This window comes from Cyanistes caeruleus, chromosome Z (genome assembly GCF_971803275.1).
Source record: "Cyanistes caeruleus chromosome Z, bCyaCae1.hap1.1, whole genome shotgun sequence".
NCBI classification, from domain to species: domain Eukaryota; kingdom Metazoa; phylum Chordata; class Aves; order Passeriformes; family Paridae; genus Cyanistes; species Cyanistes caeruleus.
The window spans coordinates 81,611,946-81,626,157 of NC_141732.1; the positions used below are offsets into that span (position 1 = coordinate 81,611,946).

Genomic DNA, 14,212 nt, shown 5'->3' on the forward strand with positions numbered 1-14,212 from the left:
TTTTTAGTTCAGCATCTCCCTGTGCATCACTGTACAGCATTTTGTACCCAAGAGCACCCATGAACTTGCTGAAATTGCCCATTGTGAGGAAAAATCACGCTATGAAAAGCCAGTGTCCAGCAAGGAGACAGAGGAGTGCTGCAACTTTATTCAGATAAAGGGAGAGAGTGCTCTGGGTGCAGCCCCATGGAGTTTCTCTCTGGGGTTTTGGAGAGCACAGCCTCCTTTCATCCTAAACTCCAGGGTGTGTTGTGCTCTTCCTTTCCCCATCAGCTGAGGTACCAGGATGGTACACCTGGCACACCTCCCCCTTTGGACCTGGCATTTTACCTCCAGCTCTGAAGTTCAGGCTCTCTAAGCTCTGTGATAGGCTTTGTGAGGGGCCACTTGTCCATTACCCTGAGGTTCAGGAGTCACTGTCTGGGCTCTGCAATAAACTCGGGCCTTGAGGTTGGCAGAGGCATTTCAAACCCCCTGATTGCAAAGACGTTAGTGCACATCTATCCTATCACCATCAATCTTCAAACTCAAATGAAAAACGTATTTCATGTCAGAAGACATGGGGAAAAGCCAGCAGATGTTGCAGAAGGATCCTGTGAGCTTGAAAGCCAGCAGATGTTGCAGAGGGATCCTGTGAGTTTGAAAGCCAGCAGATATTGCAGAAGGATCCTGTGAGTTTGAAAGCCAGCAGATGTTGCAGAGGGATCCTGTGAGTTTGAAAGCCAGCAGATGTTGCAGAGGGATCCTGTGAGTTTGAAAGCCAGCAGATGTTGCAGAAGGATCCTGTGAGCTTGCCACAGAGCTCGAGCAGGGCTCAGAGGATCGCTCTCCAGCCACAATCACACCCTTCACCCCGACAAGCACAGAAACACAGAGGTTAAGTGATTTGTCACTGACAGAGCCAGGGTTGGGTTTCAGAAGCTCCTGGCCAACGTCCTGCATTCAGTTACAGCTGCACAAAGCATCTCATTTAACAGAGGTCTGACAAAGCCCACGGCCAGGGAGAGCATCAAAACCCCTCTGATCTGAAACAACACCGACCCAGCTCCTTTCCACATTCAAGAGCAGGCAGAGCTTCACGCTCTCGGCCCTCAAACAACAGGCACAGCGACAAGAGAGCAGAGAAATAAACTGCAGCTCATTCTAAAACAGCTTCAGTGCAAGTGGCTTTTGGAATTCACCATCCCAAACCCCAAAGCAAAGGTCCAGAACATTCACACGCTGTCTTATACGGCAGAATTAAGTGAGAACAGTTTAGAAGTTACTGAAAATACAACGGTAGCTACAAGTTAACACAGAGACAGAGGCCTGGGACAGGAACCAAGCTCTAAGGTGATCACCGGAGCAGAAGCTGACAAGGGAAACTTCAAAAATGGCCAGATACGACTTCTAAACCAGGCTTTGAGGAGAAAGATCAAATCCCACAGCCAGAGAGAAAGCTGAGCGAGGCTGATCCAGCACAGACACTTAGAGAGAGTTAACCCAGGGACTCGGGCAGCAGCCACACACGGGTGGGGACTGCTCCAGGGCCAGGCAGCCCCGCAAGCCCCAGCAGCCCCGGCTCCCCCGGCCGAGCACCGCAGGGAGCGAGCAGCCCCCGCCGCCACTCCCTGCCCCAGCTGCCGGCGCTGCTCGGCCTCTTGGCTTTCAGAGCTCTCCTGCAGACAGCGGTGAAACGCTCCATTAGCTGCTCCATTTAGCACAGCTCCATCCCCACTCCGGGGAAGGGATGCTATTTAAACCACAGGCACGAAGCACGAGGTAACAGCACCGAGACACCGACATTTTTGGGTGTTTTGTTTGTTTGTTTTTGCTTTGTTTTGTTTTGTTTTGTTTTGCAAGCAAGTCACTGAGCTCACAAGTAACTTGTCCGGTATTTTCTGTTGCAGAATTACTGTTCCTTAATGCAGAAACCTATTGCTGCTCTGATGGCTGTACAAACACTGACTAATGAGTAATCACCCCGCAGCCCTGAAGGCTGTTTTCATCATGTATAGCTATGGGAATGAAAAGCGGGAGCAGGGCATCCAGCCCAGGGCCACGAGCTGGAGTCAGTGCCCGGGGGGCTCGGGGAGGCCGGCGGCAGCCGAGCTGGGCAGGCTCCCCGTGCCTTACCTCACCTCCCGGCAAACTCCTGCGCTTTCCTTAAACTTCCAGGCTGGAGAGACTCGGGGTTCCGCGATCACCGGCAGCACATCCCGCGGCTGGGAGCGAGGGGAACGCCGATCCCCGTGGGGTTCGGGTCGGCGCTTTAAACCCTCCGAAACAACGCGTGGGATCGCCGTTCCGAGCAGGTGATGTTCTGGGAAGGAAAGAGAAAAGAAAGGAAGGCGTTCCGGGTGTGCCCTGGGTCAGCTCCGGCCCCTCCTGTGCGGCGGGGCGTGCCGGGACAGAGCCTGCCCCGACCCCCGGCCCGCAGCGAGCGCGGCTCTTGCGGAGGTGGCGCTGGACGTGTCCGGGGGTGATGGGTGTACCGCGGCTGGGGCGGCACCTCCCCGCAGCCCCGGCCCCTCTCCGGCAGCCCCGGCCCCTCTTCGGGAGCCCCGGCCCCTCTCCGGCAGCTCCGAACCCCCGGTCTCTCTTCGGGAGCCCCGGTCCCTCTCCGGGAGCCCCGGCCCCTCTCCGGGAGCCCCGGCCCCTCTCCGGGATCCCTGGCCCCTCTCCGGCAGCCCCGGCCCCTCTCCGGCAGCCCCGGCCCCTCTCCGGCAGCCCCGGTCCCTCTCCGGCAGCTCTGAACTCCCGGTCCCTCTCCGGCAGCTCCGAACCCCCGGTCCGTCTCCGGCAGCCCCGGTCCCTCTCCGGGAGCCCCGCAGCCACCGCTGGGCAGGAGCCCCCCGGCCCCGGCCCCACCTGTGCCCGCGGGTCCCCTGTCGCTCGCTCAGCGCTTCTCGAGCCCCGCCGGCCCCGCGCCCGCCCCGGCTCCCTGGGAGCCGCCGCCAGACCGGCCGGACGGGTTCCCCCGGTTCTCCGGGCGGGGAGCAGGGGAGGGGCCCCGGCCCGACACAGAGCGGCCGCTCCCGCCGCCTCCCCGCTCGGGCTCGGGGGCGGCGGGACCCTCCGGCCGCTGCTGGCACCTGCGGGAGATGCTGCCGTGAAGGACCGGGGGCTCTGGGACTCGCAGGAGATGCTGCCCTGCGGGACCGGGGGCTCTGGGACCCGCAGGAGATGCTGCCCTGCGGGACCGGGGGCTCTGGGACCCGCAGGAGATGCTGCCGTGAAGGACCGGGGGCTCTGGGACCCGCAGGAGATGCTGCCCTGCGGGACCGGGGGCTCTGGGACCCGCAGGAGATGCTGCCGTGAAGGACCGGGGGCTCTGGGACTCGCAGGAGATGCTGCCCTGCGGGACCGGGGGCTCTGGGACCCGCAGGAGATGCTGCCGTGAAGGACCGGGGGCTCTGGGACCCGCAGGAGATGCTGCCCTGCGGGACCGGGGGCTCTGGGACCCGCAGGAGATGCTGCCGTGAAGGACCGGGGGCTCTGGGACTCGCAGGAGATGCTGCCCTGCGGGACCGGGGGCTCTGGGACCCGCAGGAGATGCTGCCCTGCGGGACCGGGGGTTCTGGTACCTGCGGGAGACGCTGCCCTGCGGGACCGGCGGTTCTGGTACCTGCGGGAGACACTGCCCTGCGGGACCGGCGGTTCTGGTACCTGCGGGAGACACTGCCCTGCGGGACCGGCGGTTCTGGTACCTGCGGGAGACGCTGCCCTGCGGGACCGGCGGTTCTGGTACCTGCGGGGGATGCTGCTCTGCGGGACCGGGGCGCTCCGGAGGTGGCCGCTCCAGCAGCAGCCAGGGGAAGGATGAGCTGGAGCTCTGGTGATAGCTGGGACCTCCCTCCTGGCGTTGTTGTAAATGACAGGGTTGCTTCATCGCTCCTTATTCGCTGGACTGTACAGCGTTACGGAGGGCTTTGGAAACGCTACGGGATTTTAACCTTTTGGCCTTTCAAAAGCTCAGAATGGACTCCTGGTTCCCAAACCCTTTTGAGGAAGGACGGGAGAGTCGGGGGATGCACAGGAGTGATATTGTTAACCCACGGTTTTGCTCATTAATAAGTAGATAAATTAATTAGTAGTGCTGTTCTGCCAGATGCACATTTGTTCACAAATAATGCAGTTTAGGGTAAGTGGAACGCAGATATGGTTACTGATCTGATTAAATACAAAAATCTGGAAAATTCTGTCTCTTAAAGTGATGATGGGCTGCTGGTCAGTACTAAAAGTGATCTTTGTTTTGGACTGGCAGGTATTGGAGAGACTGCATGGTTTCTTTTTCAGCAGCAACAATATTCAATTTTCCTGTGCCAGAAAAGTCTTGTTCAAACAGACTTGGTTTTCCTAGACCAAAAATGTGATGCTGAGTTCCAGAGCTGTGTCTTTCAGCACTTTTCTATTTTACTGCCTGCCTCAAATTCCTCACACCAGAATAAAACCATGTTTAATGAAAATCAGGAACATTTTGGCTTAGCAAAGCAGAAGAGGTTACTTGTGCCTGTGACAATTCCTGTTTTGTGCAGGACATTAATTCCTGCCCAGGGCTGAACATTTGGCTTTGACTGCAATATTCACAAGCACGGTTTGTGAGACACACTGTCAGGAAGGAATTTACTGGAGATAAAAGGGTCCCTTAGCACTAATGACTAATGCCCCAGCCCAAATATTAGTTTTACACTTAGTCCAGATCCATGTCTGAGGGAAACAGCAGCTGTTCCCCACGCTGGGGCCATGAGGAGGAGCATCCTCCACTGCCCCTCTCAGGGCCTGGTCCTGGTCAGTTCCTGCAGGTATTTCTGCTTTGGGACTTTTCTCCTCTGTCCTTTATTCCTCAGTCTCATCCTTCACCCCAAAACAGCAACGTGCCCTGGTCAGAAATACACTCCTTTCTGTGCCACTGCTCCTTCTCTCCTTCCCATCCTCTGCTCCTCTCTGTCTCGTTTTGGTTTGGGACACAACTGTGTGTAAAGGGTTATACATCACAAAAATTCTGTGTTTAAGCAGTTCTGAACACACCTATTTATTCACATTCTTATTTGGCTCATTTTCTAATATGCAGAAACCAGGGGATAATGTAGATTGTCTTTCTAAGCAATCCTCTCTCTGTTCATCTTTCTTTTGTTTTCTTTAGCAATTAATGCAAACAGGGAAAAAAGAGTTTAATTCTCTAAATGTTTCAGCTAATCTGGAATCCAAAATCATTAATTTGAGGGAAGAGCAGATGCTACAACGTGTGCAGTTTGTAGGCAGAAGATAAGAGGTGGCAATTCTGCTGAAAGGATTGTGCCTTTCTGTGTTAAAACGTGGAGGATTTCCTCTTTTTCCTTTTTTCTTCCCCCATTCAAATGAAAAACTTTCAGACAAAATTGATAGATTTGAGGTTTCAGCTCTGTTTCAGTGTCAAGAAGGCTGAGCCCAGATCTTTTGGAAGTTTCAATTTCCTACCACCGATATCTAAAAGAGAAGGAACCAACAAATCAATGGCAGCCGCAGCTCCAGAGATAACCCTCGGCAGGGGGATGCCTTCGTGCCTCCTCACACTGCCATGCGATTTCAGATGGAATCCTGATCACTAATCAATAAAAGGAGTGGCTTCATCTTGTGCCAGAACCTCACAAGATCCAGGAACACGTTAGCAGGACACTCGTGTGTCGGGGTACAGCTTTCTCCAGGGAGCTTTTCTCCGCCTCACGTTTGCTGGAGACAGCTCAGATTTAATCAGGCTCCGCTCCAACTGAATTGTTAATTACCATTAATAACCATTAATTAAGGCAGCTCTGCTGGGTGAGTGCAGCCCAGCAGAGAATTCTACAGAGATGGAGCGGTGAGTGCCGGAGTGCGCTTGGAGCGTGCCGCGTTATTCCCTGGATAAGGGATCCTCCCGTGCTTACAGACGTACAGAAACCCTAACGCCAATTTCACGGCAAGGACACGGAGCTGTGGAGATCTTTCCTACTCCAACTATTCAAAAAAAGTTTCCTGTGCATTCCTTTTTCTGCCTGTGATCCATCAAACGCGTGGATTTTATACGAGTCCGTGTGTCCGTAAAGCCTCTCCACCAGGCGTGGCAGGGACGTTTCCTGTAGAGAACAGCTCTTTTCCCCAGAAAAGAAATGAAATCGGGGGCTGAGGTTTCTGAGGAACACAGGATGGGGCCCTTGACTGCATCTGAATCCCGGTGTTTTCCCGAGGAGCCCGGGTGTTACTCCTCATTTCTGCCAGCAGATGGGGAAGCACTCCGCTGAATTGCCGGAGCTCTGGTGCCAGCACGGACTGCCCGACCTGCTGCTGCTCTCTGCTCGCTTCCCGGCTGTAAAGCCGGCTTTTAAAGAGTTAAATCTGCATGCCGGCACTCGGGATTAGTTTGGGAAGCAGGAGGGAATGGAGTTCCTGGCATCTGGGAACAAGTGCTGCCCGTAGAGTGATCAGTTCAGAGCAGTACAACATGCACATGGCCTTGCAGGGGTGTTGGGAAATGAAGGATAAGACTGAGGAACTAAAAATCACTGACTCGAGTTCTGTGCCTGTTTCCATTGTATTTCCTTTCTGAATTTCCTTTCCCTGGAAGAGCCGAACCGATTTAATCCTGGAGCTGTGCAGTGTTCAAGCACTTCATTCCTTCTCACGCTCCCACTTGGAATTTCGGTGGGAAGGCGAGTTTTACTCACAGATTTGAACGTGGAAATGTTCCCATCAGAGCACACTTAGGAAGTCTTTTACTTGTCTGCTTGGGTTTTTGTTTGTTTGGGATTTTGGAGGGGTTTTGTTTGTTTGTTTTTTCTTTTTGTTTGTTTTGTTAGGGATTTTGTTAGGGTTTTTTACAGTAGAAGGGTTTTTTTTGTTTGTTTTTGTTTTCCTATGAGTCTGTGTTGCCACAAATCAAAATTCAGGCTTTTCTGTCTGTATCCTGTCTTCTGGGAATTGTGAAGAGTCTTTCCTCAAGGGAGCATTACTCCTGCTCAGCTTTCACCCAGTGTATGCCATTGTTCAGCTCTGGGCTATTGTTTTGGGATATTATTGATTTTATGACTTGCATTGTTGTCTGCACAAAACCAGGCCCATTTCGGGTAATTTGCTGCTTTCATACTTTCTGAAGGAAGGGAATGTATGTTGGCTTGACTGAAGCAGCAACAAAACCCTGCTATTATTTTTTGTGGTTTAAAAAGAGAATCCATCTCACGTTTCCCTGGAGGAATTACTACAACATTACTCAGAACCCTTTGTGCGGGCGTTGCCTTTGGGATGTTATCCCAGATAGCGCACATCGCTGTTCTGACTGGCTGGCATGCAAAAAAAGATGGGAAAAACCAGTCTGCCAGGCAATTCTAGCCATAATTCCATGAAAATTCACAGTAGTAGGTGAATCCTCCAGGAGAGAGCAAGGTGCAGAGAATAATTTTACTTACAAATTCAAAGCATTGTACAAAGATTAAATCATCTCTGAAGAGTTTCCAAGTGATATGTCCTAGTGAAGTGATTCCAGTGACTGAAATGCTGCTCACACACCAGCAGGCAGGGAATTCAATTAAGGAGAAGAAAGTAAGAACACCAAGGACAAATTGTGGCTGCAGGGTATGTATCCAGATGCTCCTAATGGCTTCTTCTGCCCTACAACTGCTCTCTGGCCACATGGGCCTGTCTGGGCAGGGAAGCAGAACACAGAAAAGGAACAACAGGTCATGTGGATTGTTCTTTTTTCTCTCTTGCAGGAGCAGTTTGCAGTGCACTGGTTCCCTGCACACAGGGAACACAGGAACAGGTGAGGAGCCACCTGTGAGCAGCCATGGGACCACACAGCTCTGCTGGGACTGGGAAGGCAGCTCCAGGATCCCCAGGGTGTATCCAGCATGTAGCACCATCCCTCTGTTTTGCCACAGACATGTGAAAGTGAGTCAGTTTGTTTGTTTTTGAGGGAAGTTGCTGCTTTTAGCCACCTCACAATGACATTTTATGTAACATGTTCATGAGTGGGGCTGTACCAAGAGCCATGTATGTATATATATATATATATATATATACCTACACATATGTGTATATATTATATATAAAAATATTTATAATAGAGGCATTACGATAAAGTGGCCACATATATCTATATCTATATATATGCATGTAACTGGTCACAGCATCCTTCTTTTCCTGGCTTATAGCTCCCATGGTCCTTTTGCAGACTCCATATACATAGGAAAAATAAATTAATTCGTTCTTTGCACCAAGGAAGGTGCCTTATGGAAGTTGAAATGCTGCTCCCTATAAACGTGGCTCGAAGCCTGAAATTAAAGGGAAAGTATTCCTGAGAAGGAATCACTGAGCAGAGCTCATGTGGGGCTGTGGCAAAGATTGATTTGAATCAGAATGAGGGCAAGGAGAGGTTGTACTGCCCAGCTGGGAGTTGGACTCTGCTGATCCCTGTGGATCCAACTCAGGATATTTTATGACTCGATTCAAGACTTAAAATAAATATGGAGAGAAGCATGAGCTACCTGGAAATTCACTCACTCATCCTACATTCAAGCCCCCATTATTGTTTAAAATGGGTGATTAATGGTGTTAGATGGTGACAGCATTCATCTGATTAAACTCCAGAGTAAGCAGAGTGGAAATGCCCAAGCACTGGATTGCTGGTAAATGTGATTTATGCTTTGTGTGTGTCAGACTACAAAAATATCAACAATCTTGGTGTAGGCACATCTGCATTATATTTGTGCAGCTTCTTCCAAAGTGCTGCTATTTGGACCAAAACAAATGCATAACATATTCCTGCTCTAGGTGTGTGCCCCCAGGAGGAAGCATCCAGCTCTGGCTGATGAGAGAAGAGGCAGAGCCCCGCCGCAATCCGTGGGGACTCCGTTAGGATGTGCAGCCACCCACAGAGTTACATGTGCTGGAGCTTTTGACAACACAGAACACCTTCCCTGCTGTCTTTTTCTCTCTCTCCACTAATCCTCCTCCCACTCAGCAAGAAAAGTCGCTGCACAGGCTCACACAGATGCCACGCTATCAGCCTTACTCTAGAATGATCTCACACGTCTCTGGAGAACTGTTCCTGACTCTTGTTTAGGGAGGCTGGGAATTGGGCTGCCTGCAGTGTTCGAGCTGTACCCTGGGATAAACAACACATTCAGGTTGTGGCTGATTACTATTTCCTGTTCTTGCTCTCAGAATTCCTTCAAGAGAAGCTCCGAGGAGCCTCACTTGGGTGGATGGAGCTGTGCTGTCCCCATCTTCCCTCTGCCATGTGAGTGTCAGCACAAATGCCTGTGCTCAGAATTTATGAACAGAAATGCAAAACATGTTTGTCTGGTACAGAAATGCCAGCCTTCCAAACCTCAAGTAGCCTCAGATGGTGTTTTTGACAGATCTGTATGTCTTGCCCGCTGCTGAAGATTTCTCTCTGGATCTTTCAGTGTCAGTTTTCTCTTTTGAGGGTGGTTTCAGTACGTGAGGTACATGATCCCATCCCTGGAGAGCATCTTCTGCCACTGGAGGGTCTCCTGGCAAGAGGGGCTGCCACTCACTGCATCCTCCTGCCTCTTCTTCCCAGCATACCAGATGGAGATGAACATGGAAGCACCAGGAGAAGTCTCCACATGACATCCAGCCAGCTCAGGACTGAATTTCATCCATAGCCACTACAAGTTTAGAAGGTGCTATAGAGAAGTGTAACCTTACAGAAATAAACAGTAAGGCAGATGAGGTTTTACAGCAAGAGAAAACATCACAGGTTTTGTATAATCTGGCACTGGCCATTTTTGGTATGCCAGGGTAAGTGTCTCTACTCTCTGTGTGGTTGGTTGAGTTAAAATGAATCCATGGGTGTAATTCAGAGGCTGGGTGGATTGAACTGATTCCTCTTCAGAGCCTAAGCTGGCTCTGTAAGTATAAACCATACAAATTCCTCCTTTGTCAGGGTAAGGCCTTTCAAAGAAATTTCAGTTTTTACATTTTTACACAATTCTTAATCCCATTCTATTCTTTCCTTGTATTTTGAGCACATTTGGAGCCTGTGCCACCACTTGACCCCACATATGTGCACCAGCTCCATGACTCACCTTTGAGCATTACTGCACATGATGAATATTGGGTTTGTGTAACAGATCTCTGGCAGAGGGGTTATTTCCCCAAGTTTTTGAATTAGGAGAATCTGGGATACCCTTTGTTTCACGCTTCAGTGTTTGACTCACGACTCTAATCTGGTACCAATCTTCATGGCTTTATGTACCTCTTACCCGCCTACAGCTCAGATTGATTTTCCTCCTACTCACCCTTTTGCTCACTACTCTCCTTGCAGTTCTCCTCTAACTAATCCCTCTTGTTTCCCACTGCTCTGTTTTGTTTGTTCCCTCCTCTTCCTCTCTGCTCTGTGGCGCTCAGTCTGTCCAGCCAGGGGACGCTGGGCCTTACAGCCAAGGGGGAAGTGCCTCGCTGGGCTCCTCAGCAGACTGACACTGGGTACTTCCAGGAGTGCTTCAGAGTATGGATTTCCTTAGTGACACTCCTTATCCTCCACCAGAACTCTCCTGTACAGTTAATCCTAAGCAATTCGTTATTAGACCGCTCGGAATCTGCGTTTTGGAGAGAGACCCTGCATTTCCCAAACCATCCCGAGTCTCTGGGGAAATGTTGGGCAGCTTGAGTTCAAGTTAGACAAACAGCATAGAGAATAGAGGGAAAATATTCCGGCTGTTTTGCACATGGCTGCTTTCACGGTATGCCCCTCAGCCTGCAAGTGAACTGTTTATAAAGATAATTCCACTAAGCACACACAACTGATTCATTTCCCTGCTGCAGCCACACTCCCAGAAATCCTACTGAAACACTTCTGCAGTTTTATTGCTGCAGTATTCCTGTGGGTTAGGGCTCCTTGGGAAGTTCACTCAATAACCTGTGCCATGACAGCTTGCCTTGGTTGAATGCACAGAAAGTTTAAAAAACAATACAAACCCAAGTGGAACCAAAGAGCTCATGGAACAGGAATATCCAAATGCCTCAGGGTGAGCTGATGGGATGGGAGCCACATCCTGACAAGAACTTCATGGGGTTGGAGCAAAATCTTCCACTCCTTTAAGAGGGATGCTCTTGCTTTCTGTGCCCAAGGATCTTCTGAGGTCTCCAGGTTATTATAACCCTTCTTCTAACAAGCATGTTTTATTAAAGAACATGTATTTCCTAAAAGATTTGATTTGATGACACAACCTGAAGGATACCACAAGTCACTTTTCTCCCAAATCTTTATAGCCCTGTATGGAAATGGTTCAAACACCTGCCAGTATTGTCCAGATTCACACGACTGAGATGAAGGCACAGAAATGGTAAAGCTCATCACTGCTTTTGAGAGAGGGATATCAAACATCTCTCTTTTGGACAGGAACAAAGATGAGGGGCTGAGATTTCTTGCCAAACCCCACTGAAGTAGTTTGTCTGTTATTAATTGTATGCTTGTCACACTTTCAAGGCTCTAAAGGTCATGTCTTGGGGATCACTCCTGTTTCTCCTTTCAGACATGGCCAGGTGGGACTGTGAGTTTGACCTGCCTCCAATTCCACAAGAAGAAAAATCCTGAGGCTGTCTGGATTTGAGGCAAGTGAATGAATTCTCCTTTAGAAATATGATATTAAAAGTAGGGCTAGCCCATTGTGAGAAAACCTGTCCTCATGCTTCCAAAATCTCCCCGAAGGAGGAGGACTTGTCCTAACTTGGATAAACCTCCACAAAGCTACCGTGCTGCACTTGGCATTTGGAATGGGAGAAGCCATTCTGTGCCCTGCAGACACAGGAGAGATGATTGTCAGCTGCAGCCCAAACATTGGGGTTACGAAACCCAAAGTGCAGGAGAAATCCCCACCCTGAAAGGAGATATGCATTCGTGATTTGGAATTCCAATGGGACGGGAGGGGTGGGGTGGGTGTGCTGATTACAGTTAGGAGAAGGAATGATAGAGGATTTACAAGAGCTGGGCTCCTTCCTGCATTGAACACCGCAATGTCTCCTTAAAGGTCTGTGAGAGGGATTTAGTGTAAACTCCCTATTGATAATCCTGCACAGAATGAGCAATACAGGCAATCTGGAAATCTCCATGAGAACCCAGATTCCGGTGTCCCTCTTCCCAGGGGCACGGCTCCAGAGCTTGAGTTGACCTCTCCCTTCCTTCCCCACTTCCTTCCAGAAAGCATTGGTGCAGGATTTTCACTGGGGCCAGGCCAGCCAAAAATACACTTGCAGGATCCTGGATAAGGAATTGTGCCCTCAGCAAACACATTTCATGCTCATGTGGAGTATCCCACCGTGGCCGTGTGGTGGGGTGGTGTGGTGACAGCTCCTGCAGGATGTGAGCTGAGAAAAGCCACGTTTGGTGGGGCAGCTCAATGCTGCAAGTACCAAATCTGCAGCCAAAAAGTGCTTTGCAGGAAGGTGCAGGGTTGTGTTTGTCATGGTTTTACTCCCAAAGAATTACAGGCTGGGAAGGGAGGAAAAGAGGATGAGGATTGCAAAGGCACTGCTGAGGACTGAAATGGATTGTTTGAAAGGTCTCACAGATAAAAGAAATCCAGGCATCTTGGAGGGACTGGGTGTGCTACAGACTCTCAGCAGGAAAGGGACTGAAGGAGAGGGTTATGGGCCTGTAAAAGCACAAACCTCTGGGGAAGATGGACAGCTGATACTTGTTCCCTGTGCACCATAATACAAGAACCAGGAGAAATCGAATTACATAGAATTATAGCGAGGCCAACAGAAGGAGGTAATTTTCCACTCTGGCCAGTTCCAGAGACAAGAGACCAAGCAAGATGAGCCTGAATGTTAACTACACCAGTCTTTTGGGTCTGGGGTTTTTCCTCCCTCAAGGGGTGAGCAGCCCAGGGAGCGCTAGGGAGAGCTCCTGTGGGGTGGTGGAACAGGAGGGACAGCATTGCTCTGGAGATGCCCCAGAGATTAGAGGCTCTGGGCCTGACTCAGGCCCATGTGACTCACCTGAACAGCCGTATTCCCATGGAAGCTGTGGAAAGCTCCCTAGCTGACTATCCCCAGCCCTCAGCTCCGGGTCTGTTGGATGCTCTCGCTCCCTGCCACCCGCCCAGGCAGTGTCACACTCAGCTGGGACTCACACGCTGCTCAGCGAGCCGGACACAGAGTCAATCTGAGCTCGGTCTGAGCAACTTGACTTCCATCAATGCTTCAGGTTTCAGTCTGTTCTTCCTCTTTCTCTCTTTTCCTCCCCGGGATGTGTGCCTGTGATTCTCAGTACCACACACACCCCAACAAACCCAAGGTGTATTAACACAGACAGAACGTGAAATCCAAGTGGAAAAACAGTCCACAGAACAAATGCCATGGTATTTGCATTGCTCAAGGGCTAAGCCAGGTAAAACACCCTCAGGTTAAGTACTGAGCTGGAAGAAAAGCCCCTGCCCTGTGACAGCAGCTCCCAGCTGGCCTCTGCCAGTGGCACTGCTCCTGTGGTCCCTGGGGACCCAGCCCCTGCACTGCCACACCAGCCAGAACACTTCCATGCTGTGGGAGACGGTGAGCTGGAAGGAATTGTCTCAAAAACAGGTCACTGACTATATCAAAGGCCTTCCAGAACAATTAACAGCCTCTGTCCAAAGTGTTGTGGCACAGCACCTCATGCCATTCTATTATTACTCTTTAAATAGCCCCAAAATGGTGGGATTTTCCTTTCCTGTAAACTACCAACCACTGACACAAACACAGGGCTTCTCTCCACTTCTGCAGGTTTAATCTTCCTTTGCTCATGCCTGTTACATTATCACTGGGAGCTGAGCAACAATTAACAATTTATGTTTTGTGGGAGCTTGATTCAACTTGGCTTATAGCTTTGATGAGTTTTCTATGACTTTCTCAATAATGCATTAGAAAATACTGACACGTTTTTAAATAGTTAATCTTCTACTGGTTTTCTGTGTTCTGAACCATGCTCAGCCCCCAGCCATTTCAATAATGCTTCAAGGAAGGTATAGACTGAGAACACAGAGGCAATTATGCTAGTCCAACAGCAACCTGATAAAATATTAACATTTCTTATGAAATTTTTCCAGAAGGAAGGAGAAAAATCATCACCAGCGAGAAACTTTGCAGGGGGGAAAGCCTTTTATCAGCAAAAGATTGTTAAGTAACACCATTAAATATTGAACGATGCTGAGGTGTGTCTGTACACAGCCTCATTTCAGCCCAGTGCGATGCAGATTTTATTTCCTCCTCT

The 14,212-nt window shown here is 50.2% G+C and overlaps 1 protein-coding gene across 8 annotated transcripts in view; it reads left to right on the top strand.

The window, feature by feature from the left end:
- NEDD4L (NEDD4 like E3 ubiquitin protein ligase) overlaps positions 1-14,212 on the top strand; it is a 136,297-nt gene that overhangs the window by 29,196 nt on the left and 92,889 nt on the right. The window contains exons 6-13 of one of the 8 annotated variants that reach the window (XM_086867238.1): positions 2,158-2,294; positions 7,507-7,566; positions 7,704-7,881; positions 9,157-9,232; positions 9,354-9,440; positions 9,539-9,641; positions 11,233-11,306; positions 11,496-11,574. The gene's annotated coding sequence lies outside the window, so the exon portion shown is untranslated. Of the gene's footprint in view, positions 1-159; positions 1,762-2,157; positions 2,295-7,506; positions 7,567-7,703; positions 7,882-8,763; positions 9,760-11,232; positions 11,307-11,495; positions 11,575-14,212 lie in introns of those variants that run through there. The other 7 variants (XM_086867231.1, XM_086867241.1, XM_086867235.1 and 4 more) reach the window with 7 other exon arrangements.